Source organism: Cryptomeria japonica, chromosome 7 (assembly GCF_030272615.1).
Source record: "Cryptomeria japonica chromosome 7, Sugi_1.0, whole genome shotgun sequence".
In the NCBI taxonomy this organism is placed as follows: Eukaryota; Viridiplantae; Streptophyta; class Pinopsida; order Cupressales; family Cupressaceae; genus Cryptomeria; species Cryptomeria japonica.
This window is the reverse complement of record NC_081411.1, coordinates 231,734,768-231,759,445: the sequence shown is the minus strand read 5'-3', so window position 1 is coordinate 231,759,445 and position 24,678 is coordinate 231,734,768. Positions and strand designations below refer to the sequence as shown.

The 24,678-nt window shown below is 33.9% G+C and overlaps 1 pseudogene; it reads left to right on the top strand.

The window, feature by feature from the left end:
• LOC131028422 (isoeugenol synthase 1-like) lies at window positions 1-20,104 on the top strand (annotated as a pseudogene).
• Window positions 20,105-24,678: the final 4,574 nt, after the last annotated feature.

The following is a 24,678-nucleotide window of genomic DNA, read 5'->3' as shown; positions in this document are numbered from 1 at the left end:
ATGGATATGTGCAGTCCTACTGAGCTGATGGAGATTACATCTGCCATGAAATCTAAGGCACAAAAGAAGATTATGAAGGCTCAGAGAAAAGAAGCAGAAAATATTCAAAGTGCAATAGATATACTTTCTAGTATATTACCAGAGACTGATGTTGACAGTCTTCCTACACCTATTGACAAACTAGAACATTTGGCTACATCAGCAGGTGAGAAGATGAAGAGCCTGGAAGAAGTTGTAATCAAGAATGCTAAGAAGGAATATGAGAAGAGAAGGATTGCAATTTTGATCAAGGAAATTGACAGAGATAGGGTAGGTCTTAGTGATAATATGGAACAGATAAAAGGTGCACTCAAGACCAGAGGTAAAATATTGTCTACAATTTGTAATTTTTTATTATTTCTTGATGATATAGAGAAGAAGATCAAGGTAGAACATGAAATAAAGGTTATGAGTGAATCATTTGATCCTTTAAATGATTTAGCTACATTTTTTGGTCATTCTATTGTAAGTGTACAACATAAATTTAAGTCATATGAGGCAAAAAAGGTTAAGAGGACTACAACTCTACAGGAGTTACAGACACATATAGTTCCCAAGTTAGAAATTTTGCAGAGGCTACAAGGAAATAGAGGCAATCTTGCTGACACCAAAGATGAGAATTCTAGATGCCATGGAGGAACTTACATACCAAATCTAGACATACACTAAGATCAGATCCACTCTTCCGGCAACATGGGATAATGACTTGCAGGCTTTGAAGATTAATTTTGATGACATTTTTTTTAAAAGTGTAATATGTAACCTATTGACTCTTATACTCTTTGCACCGGTAATACAAATTTTGGTCTATTGTATTCATTTTGTTTTAAATGTATTTGCTTACCTTTGTCATTGTTGTCAAAGGGGGGGTAGTATTGGTATTGGTCAGTTAAAATTTTGTAATAGCATGTAATTGCTAAGGGAGAGTTTTGTATGTATTTGAGTTAGTCATAATTTCTATAATGTGACACTAAGACAAAAATTTTCTGAAGTGTTGCCATCAATGCCAAAGGGGGATATTGTTGGCTTGATGATGATTTTATTGTAAGAGGTTGATTGATGACTTGTATTGTGTTGTTATTGAAGGCTACCATGTTTTGTCAGTCATCTAAGTCATTTAGTCCAATTGATAAAGCCTAACTAGTAGAGGAAGCAGTTAAATAGTAAATTGGTAGACTTAATAATTTATTTTTGAGTTATGAATTATGTGGCTGACATGAGTAAAGTGTAATGTGTAAGATTGAGTAGATGCATTAAACCTAGGAAATTGTTCCAAGGGTTCTTAGCCAACTTACCAGAGTTGTTTATAAAAAGGAGTATATTGTGTGATGATTAATGAGATATGAGATCTATAGTGTGAATTTGATTATGAGGTGAAAGGTGAAGATTTGTATTGATGTTTAGTTAGTGTTAAAAGTAGATCTGAAGTGGATCTAATTAGGCACAGAGGTTGTAACAATAGATCAGTCACTTCTTGTTCCCTAATAGTTGCAGCAAGATAAAATCCTCTAACAAGGTCACTCCTAATAGGGTGCAGTAGGATTCTCACTGGTATAAAGGTTAAATCCCTTAATAGGGTCACACATTAACTTGTGTTGTTTAAATCCCATTGCTGGGTAGCTCCTAACAAGGCTGGTCCTAACAAGCCTTATTGTAATAGCTCCTAATCAAGCTGAGACACTCCTAATAGAGAAATTATAAGACCTTAACCAGTCATATCCCTATTCTGTAGATAGTTGATCTTGTGTGTACTAATTCAAAAACTATGTTTTTTCCCATTTGGGTTTCCACGTGAGAAACATTATGTTATGAGTTGCATGCTTTATTGTGTGTTGGCTTATGTGGTTATTTTCCTTGCATGCTTGTTAAGTTTCAAATTGATAAAAGTGGTGATTAGATTTGTGTTGTTGTTTTTGCTTGCACTGATTTACCCCCCCTCTTAGTGCCTTATAAGTTTATCAAGATGGTCCTGTAGCTTCTTCTTTTGCTTTATCAGATGCTTGTTCAAGTTCAAAAGCTCTTTTTTTTTTAATCTAGTGTTAGTAGCAATTGGAGTATCATCTACATTCATTCTGCATAACTCCTCTCCCTTCTAATTTAGCAGAGTGGCGTTATGTGTAGGTTGCTCTTGCTGATATGAAGCTCCACATTAGGCAGGTTACACTTTGAACTTGCAGCACTTAAAATATTTGTAGCATTCTGCACCATTAAAGCCTAATTGATGACACCATTTGAACATGTGACTTGGTCATGAGGCTAACCACAAGGAAAAAACCATTCATAATCAATAACAAGATTATTTTGAATAGGTACAAGGTCTTTTACTGCACTGATAGGTGCTAGATTATATGTTTGAAAAGGCCTTTGATTCACATTCTACCTTGGACATTGATAATTTCCTTGAAAGAAAGGCCTATTGCCCTGGTACTGTTGTTGTAGACCTTGAAAAGGCTGATTTGAAGCATGATTTTGCTGTTGGTAACGAGGTCTATTATGAGACTGCTTCTTTTCTAAGTTCACCAACTTGATACCAAAAGTCTGAAGTAGGCTTTTGATCTCTTGTAACTCTTGGGATGAGCCTAGAACAACAACTTCCTGAGTTGTAGTTTATGGACTTGTAAAGCACTGAGAGGGAGGGGGGGGGGGGGGTGAATCGGTGACACCAAAAATAGTACAACTTTAAACATTGACCGGTAGATATACTTAACAAGTTTGTTAAACAATCTGCATGCAATCAAAAATGATATAACAACATCCACAATAAGTAAAACATCCACCATAACACAAGTGTTTATACGTGGAAAACCCAAATAGATAAAAACCACGGTGAGATGGGACTCATAAGTTAACTATCTGCAGTAATAGATAACCAACCGATTAGGGTCTACAATTGCTCTGCTAGGAGCGAATCCTATTAAAGATCCCAAAGCTTAGTTAAAAGCTATACCTTGTAAATGGTAGTACCCTGTAAGGAGTAACCTCGGTAAAGGATTTCTAAATCCAAACTAATGGATCACCTGGATAGAGGATTTGAACAATAAAGCTTGTTAGAGCTTACACGCTTAGGGGATTTGACTATTGCAATGATTAGAAAACCATAGGTGATGTGATCTAGTGATAGCACAAATTGCTTGTATAGATCCTCTTCTGCGCACTTAACTCCTCTTTACCAACATACTCTGTGACTTAACACTTCTGCCTTTACACATAGCATATCACTTTCATTCATACAACAATAATTCATTGTGATGTCAATATATAGACATTTTAGATTTCATGTCGGCCTCTAGAAATCATAACACAATTAGCTAGGTGCGGTGTATCTAGTCAAGTGATCATAACTCATCACAAAAAATACCGCCAAATCTTGTCGGTGAGGATAAGTCATCACCACTTGTGATAACTCATCACATAATCAACAAATACTAGTTGGAACAATTAATATAAACTGTAGACACCTAAAAATGGTCAACGCTTGCGAGGTCATACTTTAACATTTGCGTATTGCCTCATTTTAGGGTTTTTGCGTCGCATTAACATTTCTCCTATGATTCGTACTTGATCTTTATCATTTGCGAGCATCGAGTCATTCTTCTACATTCTTCAGTCATCTCGTCCTCAAATTTGGTCTTGTCGACAACACTATCTAGTCATGATTTTGATCAATTTTATCCTATTGCATCAATGTGCGTGCTAATTTGTCATCATTTTGGACATCGTCAATCCTAATTAGGGTTTTGTCCTCCTGTCAATCTTGCGATCAATTTGTCATCAATCATTTCTCTCTTATCAATCTTATCATCAATCTTATCATTTTGGACATCGTCAATCCTAATTAGGGTTTTGTCCTCTTTTCAATCTTATCATCTAGCGATCGGTTTATCAATCTTGTCATTTTACGATCGATTTATCATCGATCGTTGTCATGTTCGATCTTTTCATTTGCGATCGATTTATCATCGATCGTGGTCATTTTCAATCCTGTTGTCTTGCGATCTATTTGTCATCGATTCTTGTCTTTTCTTTTGTCAATCTTGTCATTTTGTGACCGATTTGTAATCGATTGTTATCTGTCTCAATTTTGTCAATTTGGATCAATTTGTCATTGTTCCTCATCAATTGGCGCATTTATCAGTCAAATCATTTATCACATTGGTCATTTATCAATCCAAAATCAAATCATGATCAAGTCAATTATCTTTCATCAAGACCTAATTCGCCTTCTAGGGTTTCATGCTTTAGTCATTTAACCTTGCTTATCATTTTCTTCCTTTAGGATTAATAAATTACTTATTTATCCTAAATATTCTCATCACAATTAAATATTCATTTAATTGGCTAATTATTCCTCTTTTGTGAATTAATTAATAAATGAAAGATTATTAATTAATTTACTTAATTTCTAATTTCTTAATTCCTCTTTTCCCTATTTTTCTAATTTCTTAATTGTTAGATTCAATTTCTTCCTATTTCTCTCCTAAATTTATAGAAATTTGTCATAGAATTTGTCATAAATTGTCATAAATTCTTGACATAGAAATTTGTCATAGAATTGTCATAAGCCTTGCATAGCAATTTGTCATAGATATGTCATAATTTTGCTATTCTTGATTTGAATTTCCATTCAAATCACTATCATGCTAATTTGTTCATTTCTCCAATTTCTCTATAAATTGGATGATTTTCAATCAAAGCTAATCCCGAATTCTTAATCAAACTATCGAACTTACGCTTCTAGTACTCTTGAGCTTTTCATCAATCTTGCTTTCAATTGTATGTGCACTTGTAGATGAGATCCACAAATCCATTGAAGAGGAAAGAAGAACAATGGAGCCGCATGGAAGGAGCATTCAATTCTGCATTTGGTTTGCATAATCTTTCATTTTGAATGCTTTGTTTTCATATCTCTATTGAGTGTGCTTAGGATTAGATCATTGCAATGTGTGTTTGTGATTGAGCTAATAATGAATAATATGTCCTTTTATATATTGCTTTGATGATTCCTAATTCCGATGCTACATAAACCATTATCCTTGATGCTCCTATGATAATCTCCGTTGGATCTCCATGTGCTGCCGAGTTATGTTGATCCACTAGTTGTCTCATATGCATATACTAGTTGTCACCAAGTACTGGTTAGAAATAAACCTCTAGTATACTGGTTGTAGTATAAACAAGTTTGGAGTTACACCTGTAGAAAATATGAATATATGTGTGTGTGTATGCATGTGTTTCATCAATGACAACATATGATGAATTCATTACAATCATCATAAAGCCAACCAATTGACCAAGTTTTCTAATAGGGGCTGACAGATGTCCTGTAGAAGTTTTCGGTAGTAGACTTGATAAAATATCTACTGCATTCTGAATTGTTTCATCTTCCATTCTTTTCTCTTTGAGTCTCTTCTTGTGAGCTCTAGATTGCATGACAATTGCAATCTTCATCATTTTGGATGCACTCATATTATCAACAATTATAGCCCCTAATATGCCTAATGAGTCATCATCATCTTCATTAGTCTATTGAATGACTAATGCTTTTACCAGTTCAGAAGATGTTACCTTAACAATTTCTTTCTCTTGTCCTTTCTCCATTTCTTGTTTAGAAGTCTATGTGTCAACATTTTTATTAGATTCCTTCTGAATATTTTGTGAAACCGATGAGGATTGGGGTTTCTCAAGTTGTTCCTTTGCAGGTGGAACATCCACTCTTGGTTGAGTTGTTGGTTTCTCAACTGAAGTAACTTGTAAAATAGTGATTTCAGGTGGCTGCATATCTAGTACAATGATGTCTCCAGATAGGTCAATTATATCCTGAATATCATCAACAACTTGGATGATAGTGTCATCCTTCTTCTTGATAGGATAGACCACATCAGATTTCACAATTTCTTCTTCATCCATTTCAGGTCTATCAATAGTATCTTGTTCATCCTTAGAAGAATGTATAAGATCTTCTGAATGTTTGATACTACAAGCAATCTGATGAGTCTCAATCTCAATAGTTTGCACTTTTCCATTGATCAACTTCAATCTTCTTGATTTGTAAGGAAAATGAACTTTATACTTATCAACCAACTCATTCAACTCATCCTTTGACAATTTAGGAAAATATTGTACAAAAACATCATCTATGATTCCTTTTTCTTTCTTTATTGCTTCCTCCCATTTATTTAAAATAATAGTATACAAGGAATTAGAGATGTCTTTTTCAAGATCATGTGGTAATCTACTGTAATGACACAAATGATTGATTACTTATTGAATGGTTTACTCCTTTTATTGTTTAGTGAAAGAATCAAAATATTCTCTGACATTGTCAAATCTATTTCTCCCTAATGTTTTTAATGTCCTCTCAAAGGTAGTTTCAGGCTTGTAAGTTGAAATATCAAAAGGCACAGTTTCCTTCGGCACTTCCTTCATTTGATTTGCTACTCTACCAGTAGCTTTCATCTTCTTGGGTTCTTCCTCAGTGTCAGTGCCTTTAGATTCTTCTTGGAGGATTAGTTTCCGACCTCTTTTCTTAGATGCATTCTCCTTCTTTGCATAAACATTAGGTGCCGGTTCCTTTTTGGTTTGGACACTTCATGTCACTCTTGTATTTTTCATCACCGGAGATGCTTACACAACCTTCTTTTTCTTACCTTTACCACTCATGGTAGGAACAATACTGGTTCTGGCTTGTACAGTCTAATCTTCAATAACATTCAATCGTGCCTTCTTTTTATCCTTGGAGATGCTAACAAGTTATTAGCATAACCAATCAATAAGTCATAGTTGACCTCATAACTCATATCTTCCATTTCTTCTTCTCTAGACTCAATTGCCTCCATTAAATAGAAATTAGTGGTAACTATAAAAACAATGTCCTTAGCAAAATATTTTACCACATCCTCAGGCAGTCTTAATCTCATGCTCATTTTCTTTTGAAACTCATTGAAGTATTTGTTCATTGCAGTAGAAAAGGTGTTCTTAATAGCCTTGATACTGTTCTTAATCTAGGAAGATACCAGTAGACCCTTAGACCATTCAAGATCACCTATTACTGGTAGGAAATTCTTGAAATAAAAGAATAGACCAATGAATAACTATCCAAATTTAAAATTTAGACTACTGTCCTTCTTGATAGACTGAAGATTTAACATTAATTGGCTCCTTATGGCCTCACATAGGTCATAATCAACATTTTCAGTTATCATCTTGTAAGCAGTATGCATCGTTGTTGATGGAACACTATTTAATCTACTAGAATAAAATATCGGGTAGCCTATAACCATAGCTGCCAACTTTACCGCTGGATCCCTGATGTTATTGACAGAAAAAGAACGCTTATCAGATGTTGATCCAGTTAGAGTGTATATTGTCTCTTTTGAAATACGCCTCAGCACAGGTACTTCACCAGTTGCGTAAAAACTAGTTACAACTTGAAATAGCTTCTTTGGTTATAGTATGAGTCCTTTCTAAATACATGTTATCTCCATGAAATCAACTCAAAATAATTCGGATATGTTCTTCTTCAAAATCTTCAAGAAAGTAAGCTGCATTATGAAAACCTTTTTCATAAACCCTAATATATTTTGTTTGAATCTTCCCATTCTCATTGCAAAGGGATTTTAACTGAGAATATATCGACAATGATCTTAAATCCTCAATCTTGTAGTCAATGTAGCTAGACAAATCTCCTTTCACTACAACACCACTCGGAACTTGTGATAAAGCATTATAAGACATAATTTGTTCTACTTCAACAACTTCCATAGGTTCAGATGTAATCATTAATCTCTCTATTGGTTTAGAAGATGATGCCATTCCAGATAAACTAGATTCAAAGAAGGATTTAAAAAAAAAAAACCTTATTTCAAGCACACTGACTCTTTAACTGGTTGAATGCTCAAGTACACACCAGTTTAGTCTTCTTCAACCTTCAAATTTACTTGATTACTCAAATCACAATGCAGCTTCGACAAATATCAGCCAACAATCTTTTCTTAGCTCTGCAAGCACTCAAATTTTCTTTCTCGAATGCGTTAGGGTAAAAATAAAAAAGTGAAAACTCGCTTTTATCCTTTTTACCTACTGCATTAAATTCTGACTCATTAGGGTTATAAACCCTAATTACACTGCTTAATGATACATAGATGTAAAACCGATTGATAACTAATAAAAAATTTATCAAAATTTCATGCATACAAATTCTCTTTATTGCTCATTCATTTTCAGGGGTCCGGAGGTGGATTTACCATTAAGTTCACCTTAGCCATATTAAAAGGCTTAATTCACCAGTGTAGGATTTTCCACATTTGGTGAAGGAACAATTTCTTCTCTAGGTGATTCATCGCTCTTCTTCTTCCATATTCAATTCATTTCTTCTCTATTTTCTTCAACAATAACTTTTTGCTTTCCTTTCTGATCTTTAGAAGGGCTGACCAGTTTGCTCTTTTTGGATCTATAGAATTTTGCCAAGTATACCGGTTTGTGACATTGATAGCAGGCCATACCAGATGATTTCCAAGGTCCTACACTACCACTCCCAGTTCTTCTTCTGCAATTCATAGCCACATGACCAAAGTTATTATAGATGGTGTAAATGACATTTGTTACCTTTTCCATCTCAAATGGACTAAATCGGTTGCCGTAGGGTCTTTGCCAGTTCATGTTGACCCAGTTGTCAAAATTTCTCATCTAGTTTCCATTTGGTCTTGAATGCATATGTGGTACATAATTATTCTCTCCATATCTGCATTCAACCGATCTATGTCCAAACATTCTACATGTGAAGCAATGACCTTCAAATTTCTTGGACACATACCTAGCATTAGTATTGTAGCTTGCATTTTTATTAGGTTTTTCTCTACAAACATTTGTAGCATGACTAGGTTTATGGAAAATAAAAAAAATAGGTTTAAAGACCCTCTTATCGGTAGGCTTCTTGACCTCAAGAGTAGATTTATTGTTAAGAGTGTTGCTCTTGGTACCAGAGGATTCACCTTTTTCAGATCTGTGAAAACCAAGTCCAGAGGTATCACCATTCATCCTTTGTGATTGAATTTGTTCTTCCAGCAAGATAGAGCTTCTGTTGAACTTCTCCAATTCCCCATTTGCTTCAATGAGCTGTCTGGTGAGATCTTCATTATGTTTTGGCAGGTTCTCTCTCAGAGATGATGCTAATTCAAGATCTAGCTGTAGGTTCTCTTTTTCTTCTCTTTTTGCATTCAAATGCTCATGCAAGGTAGCATTCTCTCACTTGATCTTGGTGATCTCATGATCTCTCTCTTTTGTAAGATCTTCAACAGTTCTCCTGGCTTCTAGTTCCTGACTCAGGCTGATAGTAAGACCTTCTAGCTCTCTCCTGAGATTTAGCTTTTCATTGTTTAGTTTTTCAACTTCCTCAACTAAAGCATCAATATTGGCCTCATCTAAAGAACTATTATAGGATATTTTTAACATTTGTTCAGTTAGCTCTCTTCTTTTGACATGAGAAGCTTTCAGTTTGACCCTTAGGGTTTCAAGCTCATTCCTACTAGCCTCAAGCTCTCTAGCCATCTCAAAGTAGCTCCTATCCCCCATGATAGCTTTAGGGTTTTCTTCCAAGTGATTAGGCTTTAAGGAAGTTAGGCTTTGATACCAATTGATGGACTTGTAAAGCACTAAGAGTGGGGGGGGGGGGGTGAATCAGTGACACCAAAAATAGTACAACTTTGAACACTGACTGATAGATAAACTTAACAAGTTTGTTAAACAATATGCATGCAATCAAAAATGATATAACAACATCCACAATAAGTAAAACATCCACCATAACACAAGTGTTTATATGTGGAAAACCCAAATAAGTAAAAACCATGGTGAGATGGGACTCACAAGTTAACTATTTGTAGTAATAGATAACTGATCGGTTAGGGTCTACAAATGCTCTGCTAGGAGCGAATCCTGTTAAAGATCCCAAAGCTTAGTTAAAAACTATACCCTGTAAAAGGTAATAATTTGTAAGGATTAACCTTGGTGTAGGATTTCTAAATCCAAACTAATGGATTAACCTCGATGTAGGATTTCTAAATCCAAACTAATGGATCACCCGGTTAGAGGATTTGAACAATGAAGCTTGTTAGAGCTTACTCGGCTAGGGGATTTGACTGTTATAGTGATTGGAAAACAACAGGTGATGTGATCTAGTGATAGCACAAATTGCTTGTATAGATCCTCTTCTGTGCACTTAACTCCTCTTTACCAACATACTCTGCGACTTAACACTTTTGCCTTTACACATAGGATATCACTTTCTCTCCTACAACAATAATTCACCATGATGCCAATATATAGACATTTTATATTTCATGTTAGCCTCTAGAAATCATAACACAACTACCTAGGTGTAGTGTATCTGGTCAAGTGATCACAACTCATCACAAAAAATACTGCCAAATCTTGTCGGTGAGGACAACTCATCACGGCTTGTGATAACTCATCACATAATCAACAAATACCAGTTGGAACAATTAATACCGGTTGGAGTTAAATATATAAACTGTTATCCTTGATGCTCATGTGATAATCTCTATTGGATCTCCATATGCTATTGAGTTATGTTGATGCACTGGTTGTCTCCTATGCATATACCAGTTGTCACCAAGTACCGGTTAGAAATAAACCTCTATTATACTGGTTGTAGTATAAACAACTTTGGAGTTACACTAGTAGACAATATGAATATATGTGTGTGTGTATGTGTTTCATCAATGACAATATATGATGAATTCATCACAATCATCATCAAGCCAACAACAATAGTCTGAGAAGCTACTGGTAATGTTGGCATCACTGGCAAATGCACAACTGATAAAATTTGCAAAGGCATGTTGGGTTGAATGTCCAAAAATATGGGCATGGGAGTTCTAGGAGCAATCTTACCGATCTGAATTAAGCTATTCTCTGCCTTAATGGTTGTCTCATATGCATCAGGCAGCAAAACTCCTCCCATTGATTAAATCATCACCGCTATATCACTGTTAAGGGCTCTTAAGTAGTAGAGAGAAGTGTATTCAGCAGATGGCTTAATAGTGGCAGGAACTCTATCCCAAGTAATTTGGAAATGAAAAATTAAAGTCAAACATCTATTCTTGAGGAGCCCTCTTAATAGTTGTAAGTTTCTCAACAAGGGACAAATGCTCAGACTTGTCCTTAAACCGATTGTTTAGCTTCTTCCCTAAATCATCCCATGTTGCAACTGAGCCAACTACCAGGCCCCTAAACCATTGCAAAGCCTTACCCTTAAAATAAGTTGCAAGTAATCTCAGGGCTACATTTTCCTGAGTGACATGATGTACTCCACAATGAGAGGCAATATCTCTGATATGCACTATGGGAGTGGTCTGATCCTACCCTGTAAAGAATGGTAGACTCTTTAGTGCAGCCATGAGAATATCATCGTGTTGTGTAAGATTCAAAGGGTTGCCTCCATTAAATGCCACAAAAGGAAATTGTCTAGCCATAAGAACAATTGGAGGTGGGTTAACCTAAGCTGGAAAAATAGGTAAGACAACTGATAAGACAAAAGGATGCATTAGCTTGAAGCTGGGTGGTGTTGACTGCACTATTTTGGACTACTCAGGAGTTATTTTTGTAGTCCTTCCTATTCTTTGAGGAGGTGAAAGTTGCAGATAATCAAATGATGAAGAGCTGCTTCTTATTTTCACTCTTCTGATAAGCTATAAAATGCACTAAATCTGCTCACAAAAATTAGAGTTGCCAAATGTGCTTTAATCACCTCTTGAAGGCTTAAAATATGCTGCTTGCACATCGAAACCAAAAAAACTTAAAAAATATCTTTACTGTCTTGTATCGACAGTCCCACCGTGCATGCCAAAAACTATTATTTCTAAATTTTGCACCCACTCTAAGTTATAACAAATTTAGACAAACTTGAGAAACATGGGATTACTCCAAGGTTGTGGGTGATCTATAACTGGAATAAACCTTCGGATGAGGCCAACACCTAGCTGGTTATCATTCTAAAACTACTAATTTTTCAAGGAAAAGGGAAAGAGGTAAACCGAAACATAAAAATTTTACAACTAATCTCTAACATTAACACTAACTGGGTGATACACCTATTGAAAATAACATGATACTCAAAAAATAATAACACTTGGACACCAAAAGATAGATCATTAAATTCACACAACTTGTTTTAATCATGCACATGCATCAATATTTCAAAGGAAGGTCCAAATACTTGCTTGCTCCAATACAGGAACGGGAAATTTTCACAATTAGGAGCTTACAATATCCACTTGACACTACCTGCAACCTAGACATTACACTTATCATAGGGAAGGTATGAAAAATGATGAGACAAAATCTCAGAGGAAAACAAAGGGATTTCACTAACAAATTTGATCAATCACACAATTACACAACCCTACAAATAACAAGAATATAATAATGCTGTCATAAAAGATCTCCAAGGCAATCTATGTATACCATAATATGAGTTACAAAACAAAAGTATATCAAACTGAGCTAAGGAATGCAAAATAGTCACTAAGTCTCTCAAGTTTGCATCCAATATCCAGAACTAACTCCAAATTGAGTTACAATTAGGAATATATCCCTTTTCACTCCCTCCAAAAATCCCTAAGAATAGGAACCTCCAACAAAATGGGGTCAGATGTATCTAAAAAACCTTAAATCTAGGGCCCATATTCTCTTCATAAAGCTTCCAAATGAGTGAAGAAGTCCATCTTGAGCCTATCCAAACATAATTTCCAAGAAATGTGCTCCAACTAAGTCGACATGTGCTAAAAACTGTCTCCAAATGATGACAACTCACAAACAATCCTAAAACCTCTCCTAGATTGACTAAGTCACTATTTTGCATTAAAAATATAACAAAATGGGATAAGGTTTACAATTATACCTTAATCCCACTTATCTCACATACCAACTAAATGTAAAATAGAAAAAATAAAGCCTTCATAAGTCGACATGAGACTTAGACAAAGTCAGGGCATATTTCATAAAGTCTCATAAATCCTCCTTCATTTGCTCCATATGCGTGCAAAGTGGCCTTAATCGTCCAAGAATGATTCCTTAAAATGAGGTGATATGGCACATGACTCATGTTTGAAAGCTTTTATGTCAATCACAAGGAAATAAAAAACACATATGCATGAACTCCCTTTGTCAACCACATACAAGTGGCAACACTTAGCATATTCAGGAGAAATAAGACCACAGATTTTGATTAGTTCAATTTTTTTTTAATAGAACAATGCCATAAAATACCCCACAGTTAACTTAGGGTAAAGGAAACCCTAAACAAAGAAGCGATGAAGATTTTATTTTCATTTTCATGTTGAAGCTTCTTGAGGAAGCTACAGGCCACAAAGGGTTTGGAACCCTAGCTATCTCTGTGCACACGACCGCCATGAGGAAACACTATCCATCTTGCAACTGTCTTCTCTATTACGGGTCGCCACCATGAAGGCTTCTGGATGGGGATCTCCTATAGCTCTATTATGATGATTTTGCAGAGAGATTTCTCTTCTTGATGAAAAACACTAAACAAAAAGATGAGGTAAGCCCTTTTCTACTCCAAATCTGTCATTCTATGAATATTCTAGTTGTCTTTCAGAGGCTCTGTGATAGAAATATGGTTGTAGATGCTCCAAACGCTACAACCCTGTGTTCTTTGACTTCTCATATGACTATCCCTAGGTCAATTCATGGTATATGATGCTTTGATTGAATGCATTTGGAAGACTATTCCTTTGTGAGAATGATCAAGTTAGAGATCTGATATAGACTCACTATTTATTGTATGGGCTAACTGTAAGCTCGATGAATGTTATTGAATAATTGTTATTATTGAGCATCTATGGCTATTTACTAGTTGTGCTTGATATTGCAATAATACCCTTCTCACTACTAGTTCATTCCTCGTTTGTTCTTCTTTGATCATTAGGTTCTAAAGGCTGCAACTAATCTTTCTTCTTGGGTCCTCTTGTAGCAGTACATTGATCTCTCTTGCTTGAATGTTACATATCACTGTTGGCGTTATGACAGGGATCTTACCCGAGACTCCATACTTTTGACTTCAAAATGCATCTTTCTGTGGTTGATGAGTGACTTTCTTGTTGGTTTTTTGACTCTGAACCTATGCTTTCATCTGTGACTACTATCTTTCATATTAGTGGTTTTGTAACTGCATTTTAATGCCTATGAGTGGATTCTTTTAAACTGCTTATTCAGTGTATTTGCTCTGTTATAGTTGCTAAGAACATAACCTCTAATTTGCATTTAATGGTTTATGTTGGATCATTGAAAGACCCTTTCACTTCATGACATTGGTTAGGACTGTTACTTGTTGCCAAGACCTTCTTTATTTTGGGCTACTCATGTGGATGACTGTACCTTTCTATGTTACCTTGCTTCTAGGCTAGCATTGACAATCTTTCTATATGAGTAATTTTGGCATCACTATTTCTACATACTGGTATGTAAATTGTTCTTGCATTTTGGATTGGTGTATGACTGTCAAAAACTCTATTTTCATGCTTTCCCTATTATGAAACTAGACCCAAAACTTCTCATTGTTGTGTTGGCCTTTTTGGCCTTATGAGGAGTATCTTTGTATTGACAAATCTTTACTCTTTTATATGTCATCGTTTATTGTGCATCTACTGTCATTATGCTCATCATTCGCTATGGATTGTCCATTGCCTACCAATATCTTATCTTAGACCTACTGCTGCAAGAAAATCTTTTCTGGGTTCCTCAACTAGCATTAGCTGTAAATGACCTTACACTATTGATTATTGCATCTTACCTATGCGATGCCACTCATTAGTTGCTCTTCCCTTAGTATGAGGTGAATGAGCTTAAGGTTTCATGACAAATAATATCATGTCCCTTTAATAGCTTAATATTTTTCACTAATTAGCATGAATACTCTGAGACTCTTTAAGTCCAGAGTTTCTATCGTATGAATCTTTTGGTGATAGATACAAAGATCAACACCAGCATATTTTTTCTGATTATTCATTCAACAGAACTCTGGGCTTAAATGACCTTAGGGGAAGATGCAATAACTATACGTTTTACTTGCATGCTGGGATCAACCCTTGTGGGAGCTGCATTTACCCCACATGCTTATACTGATCATGATCACCTGCATCGGCACATGACACAAATATGTTAGCAATAAAATTCCCACTGCCCTTTCAGCTATGATGATCTTGAGTTTGTTTTTTATACTGATGCATCTAGGAGCTAGCATATGTATGCATGTGTAAATGTACATGTGTGGGATGTAATCATTCATTGCTCTGAATGGTTGTTCTAATTCATTGTCCTTACTTCGTGTAGGAAACTAGAGAACACCTAAGGATCAAGAAGCTACCGAAAAAAGGCAAAGAAACCGGGAACAAAATCAAACCAACAGTACCTGTCATTCAAGCAATGACTGGTTGGCTCTCATTACATGCTCTTTGTTCACATTTACTCATTTGTGCATAATTTAGCCTCTATTTGTATCATATGAGCAAAGTTAGTCTCACAACTTTTTGTGTGAGACACATGTATTTATATCACTCAATAAAGATTACATTTTTTGGAAAAGGTTTAAACAATCTTTATATTTCATTCACCTACATGAATGGAATGTTGTTATGCTTTTGTAATTTGTTAGTAAGCTATTTTCATTTGAATGACTGAAAGTAACCTAGAAGGTTAAACAAAAATGCACCATTAGCTTGGAAACTTTAGTGGCTCTACCTGATTGAGCCTATAGGTGAAAATCTCGTAGCAATTAGTTAATGTATGTGCTTATATTGAGCTATATGTGTTCTAACATTCAACAATATTTTCTTCAAGAAGTACAACTATTATTAATATTTATTTTTTAAGGGTATTTTTTTAAATATTTACATTTTAAACTTAATTTTGTGAAGTTTAGATTAGGAAGGTAATAATCTAAATTATTATTCATGAAAAATTAAATAATAGGACAATTCAAATATTAATATTATAAAACATATAATTGAGTGACTTTTCCTTTTCCTAATTAAAAACATATTAGCATAATGATATTAATATGAAATAATATTATATTTTTTATTATAATTTTTATATTACATTGTGCTCAAACTATTAAGTAAATTAAATTATATTATATTACTATTTTATTTTAACCCACAGTAAATTATATTATATTTCTAATATTCTCTATTAATAATATATTTTGTTATATTAAATTTTATGTATATAATCTTATATTATTTAATTTAAAAACTAAATAAATTAGATAGAATCAATATACAATTATAATTTAATATATAATTAAAATATTTAAATATATATTATTTTATATTCTATATAATTTCTTTTATAACTTTAATATTTATCACTTTAAAACATTAAATATTTATAAGTTTAAGTGAATGTGTATTTTTTTTTTTAAACATTTTTGTTTTAAGCAAGTTTTAAATTCCATAGATAGAACATTTTATTTTAAAATAAATAAGCATTTACTACTCTACTTAGACATTATTTGTATAAAATCTACTTTACATTATTAGTAAAGAAAATAGTAAAAACAATTTATATTAAACAAAGAAAATATGAAATTGATAATTTTTTATAATATATGAAAAACTTGTATAATTTTTTTTTCAAGATAAGTAAAAAAAAACACATAAATATACAAATAAATTCTATTTAAAAATATCTTAAAATCTTGCCAATTAGATTTTTGAAGATGAATACAAAAGATAAAATTTAAATATATGCTTTTTTTTAAATCACTTAAATCTTGCATTATTATTTCATATGAATGATAATAAATATTTATTTCTAATATATTTAATTTTATTATTTTTTTATATAAATATTTATTAACATAATTAAACTAAACATTAATTTTAAATATTAAAAACCATAGCATATATAAAATTAAAGTAAAAATAAAAATAATAATCTTAACTTATATGCCTATCCCAAATTAAAAATATATGTTATTCAATGCTGACTACCACAAAAGTTAATCTAACCAAAATAAAATTTAGTTTTAATTCTAATATAAAAAGTTGTTATGTGTTTTCCAGCATCAATCCAATGCAAATTGAAGGCAGCTAAACTGGTTCTAAACGATGCAAAACCTCCACAGAAAAATTGCAGAATAGACTCGAAATGACTGTAGATTTGACAAAACACTGTTGCGGCTTTCCCTGTGTATAACAGGAAGATTATTCGCCATGTAGCAATGTAGTGGGAGACTTCTTGAAACCAATTTAGCTGCAGCCGTGCAAATACATCATCTGTAGTGAATTTGTCCTTTCTTGAAACAATTTTCTAATTATGAATGGCTAATTTTACTCCGTAATTTTACTCGCGTTAATATTTTATCTATTCTAGGGTTTGCGTATTTCAATGCAACCATGGGTAAAGGCGTCATTTTTATGGAACACGTCCCATGACTGTAGGGCATACCAAATGCAGCTTGGACGGCCAGAGTCTTAAATAAAAATGTACCAAATCTTTAAATAAATATTAAGAAAAAAATTGTAAGATTAGACGTGCAGGACATGATACAAGGACGGCAATTGGGCCCTCATCGACCTTTTATTCGTACGTTTTGAACTGTGAGTATTGGGCGGCAATTGATAAACGTTTTCTAAAGCTGATTCGAAAGTAAGATTTCTTCAATTATCATTAAAAGTAATCACTTCACCTAATTATCCGGAAAGCTTTTTAGAATGTGTTATTGAAAAAATGAAATTGTTGACTTCACGTTTGACAGACAGATTATTTAATTCCCTGTCGTTCGATTACTGGTGCAAAGACTTGTAGGGCCCAAAACGCTCAGAGTAAACAAGCAGTCCAGCTGTAAACAAAGAAACTTGTAGTGAACTCCGAAAAATTAGAGATATTGTAAAACATTCGGAAGCCATTACCCATTCATCAAACAAATAATAACGTTGATCATGATATTTATTCTCAATCTCCTCCTATAAATATATCCTCCATATAACGAAAAGTTAAAATCAACAGCTCATCAAGGCGTACACTGAACAAACTGGTTATACTTTTGTTTCATCAAGAGATATAGATAACTCGCTGTGTTTATTTAGACTGTCTTGAGTTTTCATTTTAAGTTGTCTGATACGTTTCTTACACAGTCAGTTATGATTTTGCAGTGAATTAATTTTATTGAAGGGGAGGTTGCCAAGATGAATAGAATATTGATAATTGGAGCAACTGGGTACATTGGTAAATATATGGCGAAAGCCAGTGTCTCACTTGGCTACCCAACATTTGCTTTTGTGCGTCCTTCCACTGCAGCTCCTCATTCCTCCAAATCACAATTACTCCAACAATTCAGAGATGATGGTATTGTCATTCTTCAGGTCAGTGATTCGAATCTCACAATGATATTCATATTGGTTTTGATCTTATGCCTTTAACCAGAAGAATCCATTTAGCACTTTTGTTGATGGGAGCAGGGATCTTTAGATGACCATAACAGCCTTGTCAATGCAATCAAGCAAGTGGATATAGTAATATCTACAGTTGCCATTCCCCAGCAAGTGGATCAGCTCAATATTATAAAGGCTATCAAGGAAGCAGGAAATATAAAGATAATAAATGGCTTCTGAATTTCTGTCTCACATAACCAAATTGTGAGTAATAAGGCATCCTCTATTTCAAATTGGATTTTCATCTAGATGTGGTAGAGTCATTCTGGATTCTCATCTTGATGTGGTTGAGTCATCATGAATTGTGGCAAAAGTTTTTGAGACTTATTATAAATAGCAAGTTTTGTTAGGAGACTTACTATAAATAGTAATTTCGAAATACATGCCAGCAAACTTATTATATTTAGTAAGTTGTCTTCAATTAGAACTCTGCAAATCAGTTGTCAATACGAAAGATATTTGCCGGTAATTTTTACTAGTATATTTTTATGTTATGTGCTATTGTTCTTCTCAACAATTTTCTACATTTGTTAATTTTCTTACAGTCAGTATAGTGAATCATCTAATAACCGAAAAGGTGACCTATAGTGTAAGCGGAGGATCCAAAAAAAATTACACTTATGATGTTCAATAAACTTATAATTTATTATGGCATTCATAACATTTTATGTATTCTTTTTGTTCAAACAGAGGTTCTTGCCATCAGAATTTGGCAATGAAGTGGACAGAATCAAAACGTTGGCTCCCTTTCAGAGAATAAATGATATTAGGAAGACCATTCGTAGGGCAACTGAAGAGGCAGGGATTCCATACACTTTTGTTTCTGCCAATTCTTATGCTGCTTATTTCGTCGACTATTTTCTTCATCCACGACAGAAATCACCACAGGAAGTTGTTATATATGGAGATGGTTTTACTAAAGGTATACGCAGTACTTCAAACTTTAGTTAGAGAATGAGGGTTGAACAACACCTATTATCGAATTCTATTGTGATTTTAGATCATTTATGCGATATTTAGTTTTACTTAAAGAATATTGAATGTTTCTTCACGTTGTTGTTCAGCTGTCATGAATTTAGAAGATGACATCGCCACTCTAAACATAATGGTAGTCAATGATCCCAGAACACTAAACAAGCTAGTGATTTACAAGCCTCCAATCAATGTGATTAGCCAGAGCGAGATTGTTTTACTGTGGGAGAAGAAAACGGGACGGATTCTTAAAAAGGTCTATTTGCCTGAAGCTGAGATGGTGAAGCTCTCTGAAAGTAAGATGAAATTATTTGGTACATACTTTTCATTATTTGTACATATCTATAATCCAAATTAAAGATTCTAACTCTAATGTGTATCAATGCAGCTTTGCCTGATCCAGATAACATCCCCGTTTCAATTTTGCACAGTATTTTTGTTAAAGGTGATCAAACCAACTACGAGTTGACAACCGAAGATCTGGAGGTTACTAAACTTTATCCAGAATATAAGTTTACAAGCATTGACGAATTTCTGGACATCTGCAATTCAAACCCACCAGAAACAAAACTTGCATCCTTTGTATAGCAGATGTCAATAGATTGTGCTACCATAGATTTTTCCCTGATAAATTCTAGATCGATGGTTGGGATATATCGATACATTGTAATATTTCTCGGATTAACTAAATAAATAAACTCTTCTTAGAATGAGTATGTACTTGTATAAAGGTATATTTTGCTTTTCCCTGCTACTGTTGAATTTATTTTGTTTATTTTAATTGTTTTTCTTAATATAAGCAAATCATATTTCAGTAAGAAAATGAGCTCCATTCTTGTTGGTATGACAATTTCTTCCACTTGTTGGAAGAATCTGTACGAAGCAGTTAACTGTATTTGTGCATGAATATGCATATGCGTTTTTCTAATTTTTAGTCATTCTTATTTTGTTCAAAGTCTATAAGGCTATAAGGCTATTGTAATGCAATTATTATTTTTGGTCTTTTGCTCAGTTGATTCTTGACCTTGTGATCAAAAAGATTTGGTAGCATTTGTAATCTCATTTGAGCAATGACCAAACTCAAGCCAAGTACTCTTGAATAAGAAAACTACAAGACAAGTTCCTACGGATATGATGAGATTAAATTCTAAGAAAGCACAAATGACCAAGACTGATGTTCTATTTGCTAAGTAACTGGCAATGCGCACAAAACAAAACACAGAGATCGTTGAGACAAAATAAAATATTTTGAATTAATCATAAAAAGATATTTATGAAAAAAATTCAAACTCACATTACAAAAGGATTACAAACTAATCATCTACAGCTATCTTTAGTTGTAGCCAATCTCAAACTTGTAAAACTATCCGATGCTATACACTAACATCTGTCTTCGTCTTTATCTGCCTAGTGTTGCACTACTCATTCTTCTATCCTCTATTTTGCCTAGATTCAACGAACATGTTACTGCAGACAATACTAAACCATTCAAACTTACCTAACTTCATTGTCAAAACCATTCAACTACTGTTAATATGATTTAGGTGAAAAGAGTAATAAACGTTCCAAAAAGATTTCCAACCGATGGCCTCTGATAGATAGGTGATTGACGGGAAGGTTTACCTGTTTTGACATGTAGGCCTTGGTGGACCTGTAGAAGATGTACGTTTTAAAATTTTCTGTAGTTAGACCTACTAGTTTCCTATTTATGGTTGGTCGGTTATTCGTCAATTGATGAAAATTTGCCACTAAAAAATACATTGTCGGATCTCATATTCATGCACTAAAGTAGAGATGAGTTCTAATGTGAATTATGGTCTCTGATCTGTAACAATATCTCGTAGAACACCAAACCTAGTGAAAATCTCAAAATACAGAAAGTCAGCAACTTTAGTATCTCAAGCATGTTTTAGTTCAACAACTTCTACCCATTTGGTTACATAATATGTATGAATCAAGATATATTTTTTGTTCCTAGAGAGGGTATTAATTGGTCCCACAAAATTGAGATCCCATTTTTCAAAGGGCTCAATGGATAACTCAGGATGTAGAGGCATTTCATCTAAACGCGTGGGACAGCCAATGCATTGACACTTGTCGCAATGCTGAACATCTCTTGCAATCTTTGTAGATTGTAGGTCAATAATATCCTGTAGTAAAGATTTTGTGGGCACTCCTCTGGGTTGCAAAATGACCCCCGCAAGATTCAGAGTGGCATGCACAAAGTATATCAAAGACATCATCCTTAGCTACACATTGTCGCATGACACTATAAATGTTGGTACAAAAGAGAATCCCATTGATCAACATGTATTGGTCACTGAGGCCAATGAGCTTGCGACGTTCCCTTGGTGAAAAGTGTGGAGGAAATTAGCATGCGAATAAATAGTTTGCAATGTCTGCAAACCACAGACTCTTTAAGTTGAAATAGAAAAGAGATGTTCATCTGGGAAAGCTTCATCAACTAGTACAGGTTCATCTCATTGATACAACCTAAATAAAAGTCCGCAACCACATTTTCTCAACTACTCTTCTTAAGTATAGTTATATCAAACTCTTGCAACAATAATAACCATCTAATCACTTTTCCTATTACTCCTAGTTTATCCATTAAGAATCTTATTTGAGAGTGATCAATATGAATAAAAATCTTATATTAACCAATAATGTAATGAAAATTTATTCACTGCATATACTACAAAAAAAAATTATTTATTAGTCACAGTATAGTTTACCTCATTACCAATGTAATTCTTACTCATATAATAAATTGAGTAAACGAGTGAATCCTCCTTTTGTCGAAAAACTGCCCCCATTGAATTGTCTGAGGCATCCATGTGGATATGAAATGGTAACTCCCAATTTGGTCCATGTAACACTGTTGCTGAAGTGAGATTTCTTTTGATTTACTTGAAGGCTTGCTGACACTAATTTGTCCATGAAAAAGCAACATCTTTACCTAACAAGACAAAAAGAGGTCAAGCAATTTTACTAAAATTTTGAATAAATAGAAAATAATATCTAGCATGTCCTAAAATGCTACGAACATCATTTTGATTGGCTAGAGTAGGTAAAGCCTAAATTATTTGTACCTTCATGGGATCCACTTGAGTGACATTTGGGAAAATATATTGACCAGGTAATATACCTTTTGTCATAAGAATGTCATAGTTTTCATGACTCAAAGACATATTGGTTTCAATGAATTGCTAAAGAACCTTATCAAGATTCTCTTTGGCTTCCTCATACGTGTTACCATAAATAGTGAAAACATCCATGTAAACTTCTACACAATCATGAATTAGGTTAGTTGAAAGTATTCAAAGCTGCTCTTTGAAATGTAGTGGGAGAATTGCATAACCCAAAAGGGAAAACATTATAAGAAAATTTCCCTCAAGGAAAGTTAAATGTTGTTTTATCTTGGTCTTCTAGGGCTATATGGATTTGATTATATCTGCTAAGTCTATCAAGGAAATAGAGAAATCTCTTCCCAACAAGAGTATATAGAACTTGATCAATCAATGGTGTGGGAAAATGGTCTTTTTTTGTGGCCTTATTAAGGGCGCTATAGTAAACATAGATTCACCACTTCCCATTATTTTTGGGAAATCCCACAAGAGGTGAAACCCATTGACTATCAGAGATGGGGAAGATAAATGCTACATTAAGTAGCTTCTAAATCTCTTCTTTAACAATTTCTTTCAAGATTGGATTTAATCTCCATTTTGATTGTCTTATTGGTTGAGTACCTTCCTAAATATATATATGATGTGTAAAAGTAGCAGGATGTATGCCTCTCATATCTTGATATAACCATGCAAAAGCATCATTATGGGAGCATAACATAGAAATGAGGTCATCTAATTGTGAGGCAGTTAGCCTTGGATTTATGTTGAGTGTATTAACATATAATACTTCCATGGCTTGTGATTGTACATGTGAACTTATGGCAAACATTTGTGTAGCAACCAGGGAAGGATTGAAATTTTTAGAAATCAAGAACATAGCTATATAGACAATCATGTGGCAACAACTGACGCAATGTGAAGCAATGATGAAGTGAGCATCTATCATTTACTAAAGGAAAATTTTCAAATGGACCATCATTATTAAATAAAGTGACCAATTTTTATAAAATACTATTAAATGAATAATTATTTTCAAGAAAGTTCATCAGAATGTTTCTTCCGATTGCCTTGCGATATCTCGACTTTAATCGATTATGAAAATTGGTAGCCACTCATCCAATTTACTATCAACCCACAGAGGATCTTCAATCTCTTTAAAGGTTGTGCTAGTGGATATGGCATTAGTTGTTTCATCTCTTTGCCATTGGAGATGACCATGTTTCTAGACTTGCAATTAATAAAGGCATCAATAGTAGCCAATCACAATCTTCAAAAAATCAAGGGGTGTCCCCCTATATTAATTGTAGTTTGTGAGATTACAAAGTCTATAGGATACTCCCAAGAATAAATAAAAATAACTATATCCTCTATCATACGTTTAGGCTTGACCAAGAAATGATTAGACATTTAAAGGACTATTGGTGTGGGCCTAAGTACTTGGAGAGCCGATTTTTCCTTAGTTTCATTTGTCATTACATTTATAGTAGCTCCTAGATCAAAAAGTGTATTATGAATCACAATATTACCAATACGTACCTCAAGATCATCGAGCTTCCCAACATGAGGTCAGCAAGTTGCCCAATAACTTCGACAATTTTAGGATCATCTTTCTTCTTTTTCCTTCGAGTACATAATTCTTGAACTTTTTTTGTATAGATAAGAATGTCTTTTATAGCGTACAAAAGAGGAATCTTAATGTTAACATTCCTTAATTCATTAATAAATCAAATTTGTGTGGAGAAATCTCCTTTGGAGCTTGCTTAGAATGGAATTGATTAGGGAATGGAGGTGTTTTGACTTGGGTCTCTTCAAATTTATTAGGTGAAACATCAATTTTAGTAATAGTTAGTCCTTGAAGGGCTTTTCATGATCTTAATTGGACTCCATCTATTTCCACTATATTAACGGGATAAGTGAGTTATCCAACAACCTCATTATTATATACTAATTGTGTCACCTTATTATTTGGATTTGGTGATGGTTGTGCAGGCATAGGAGTTGCCTTTGGTTGTTGTGGTGTGTTTGGAAATTGATTATTTGATGCTTGTGATATAGGTGGAAGG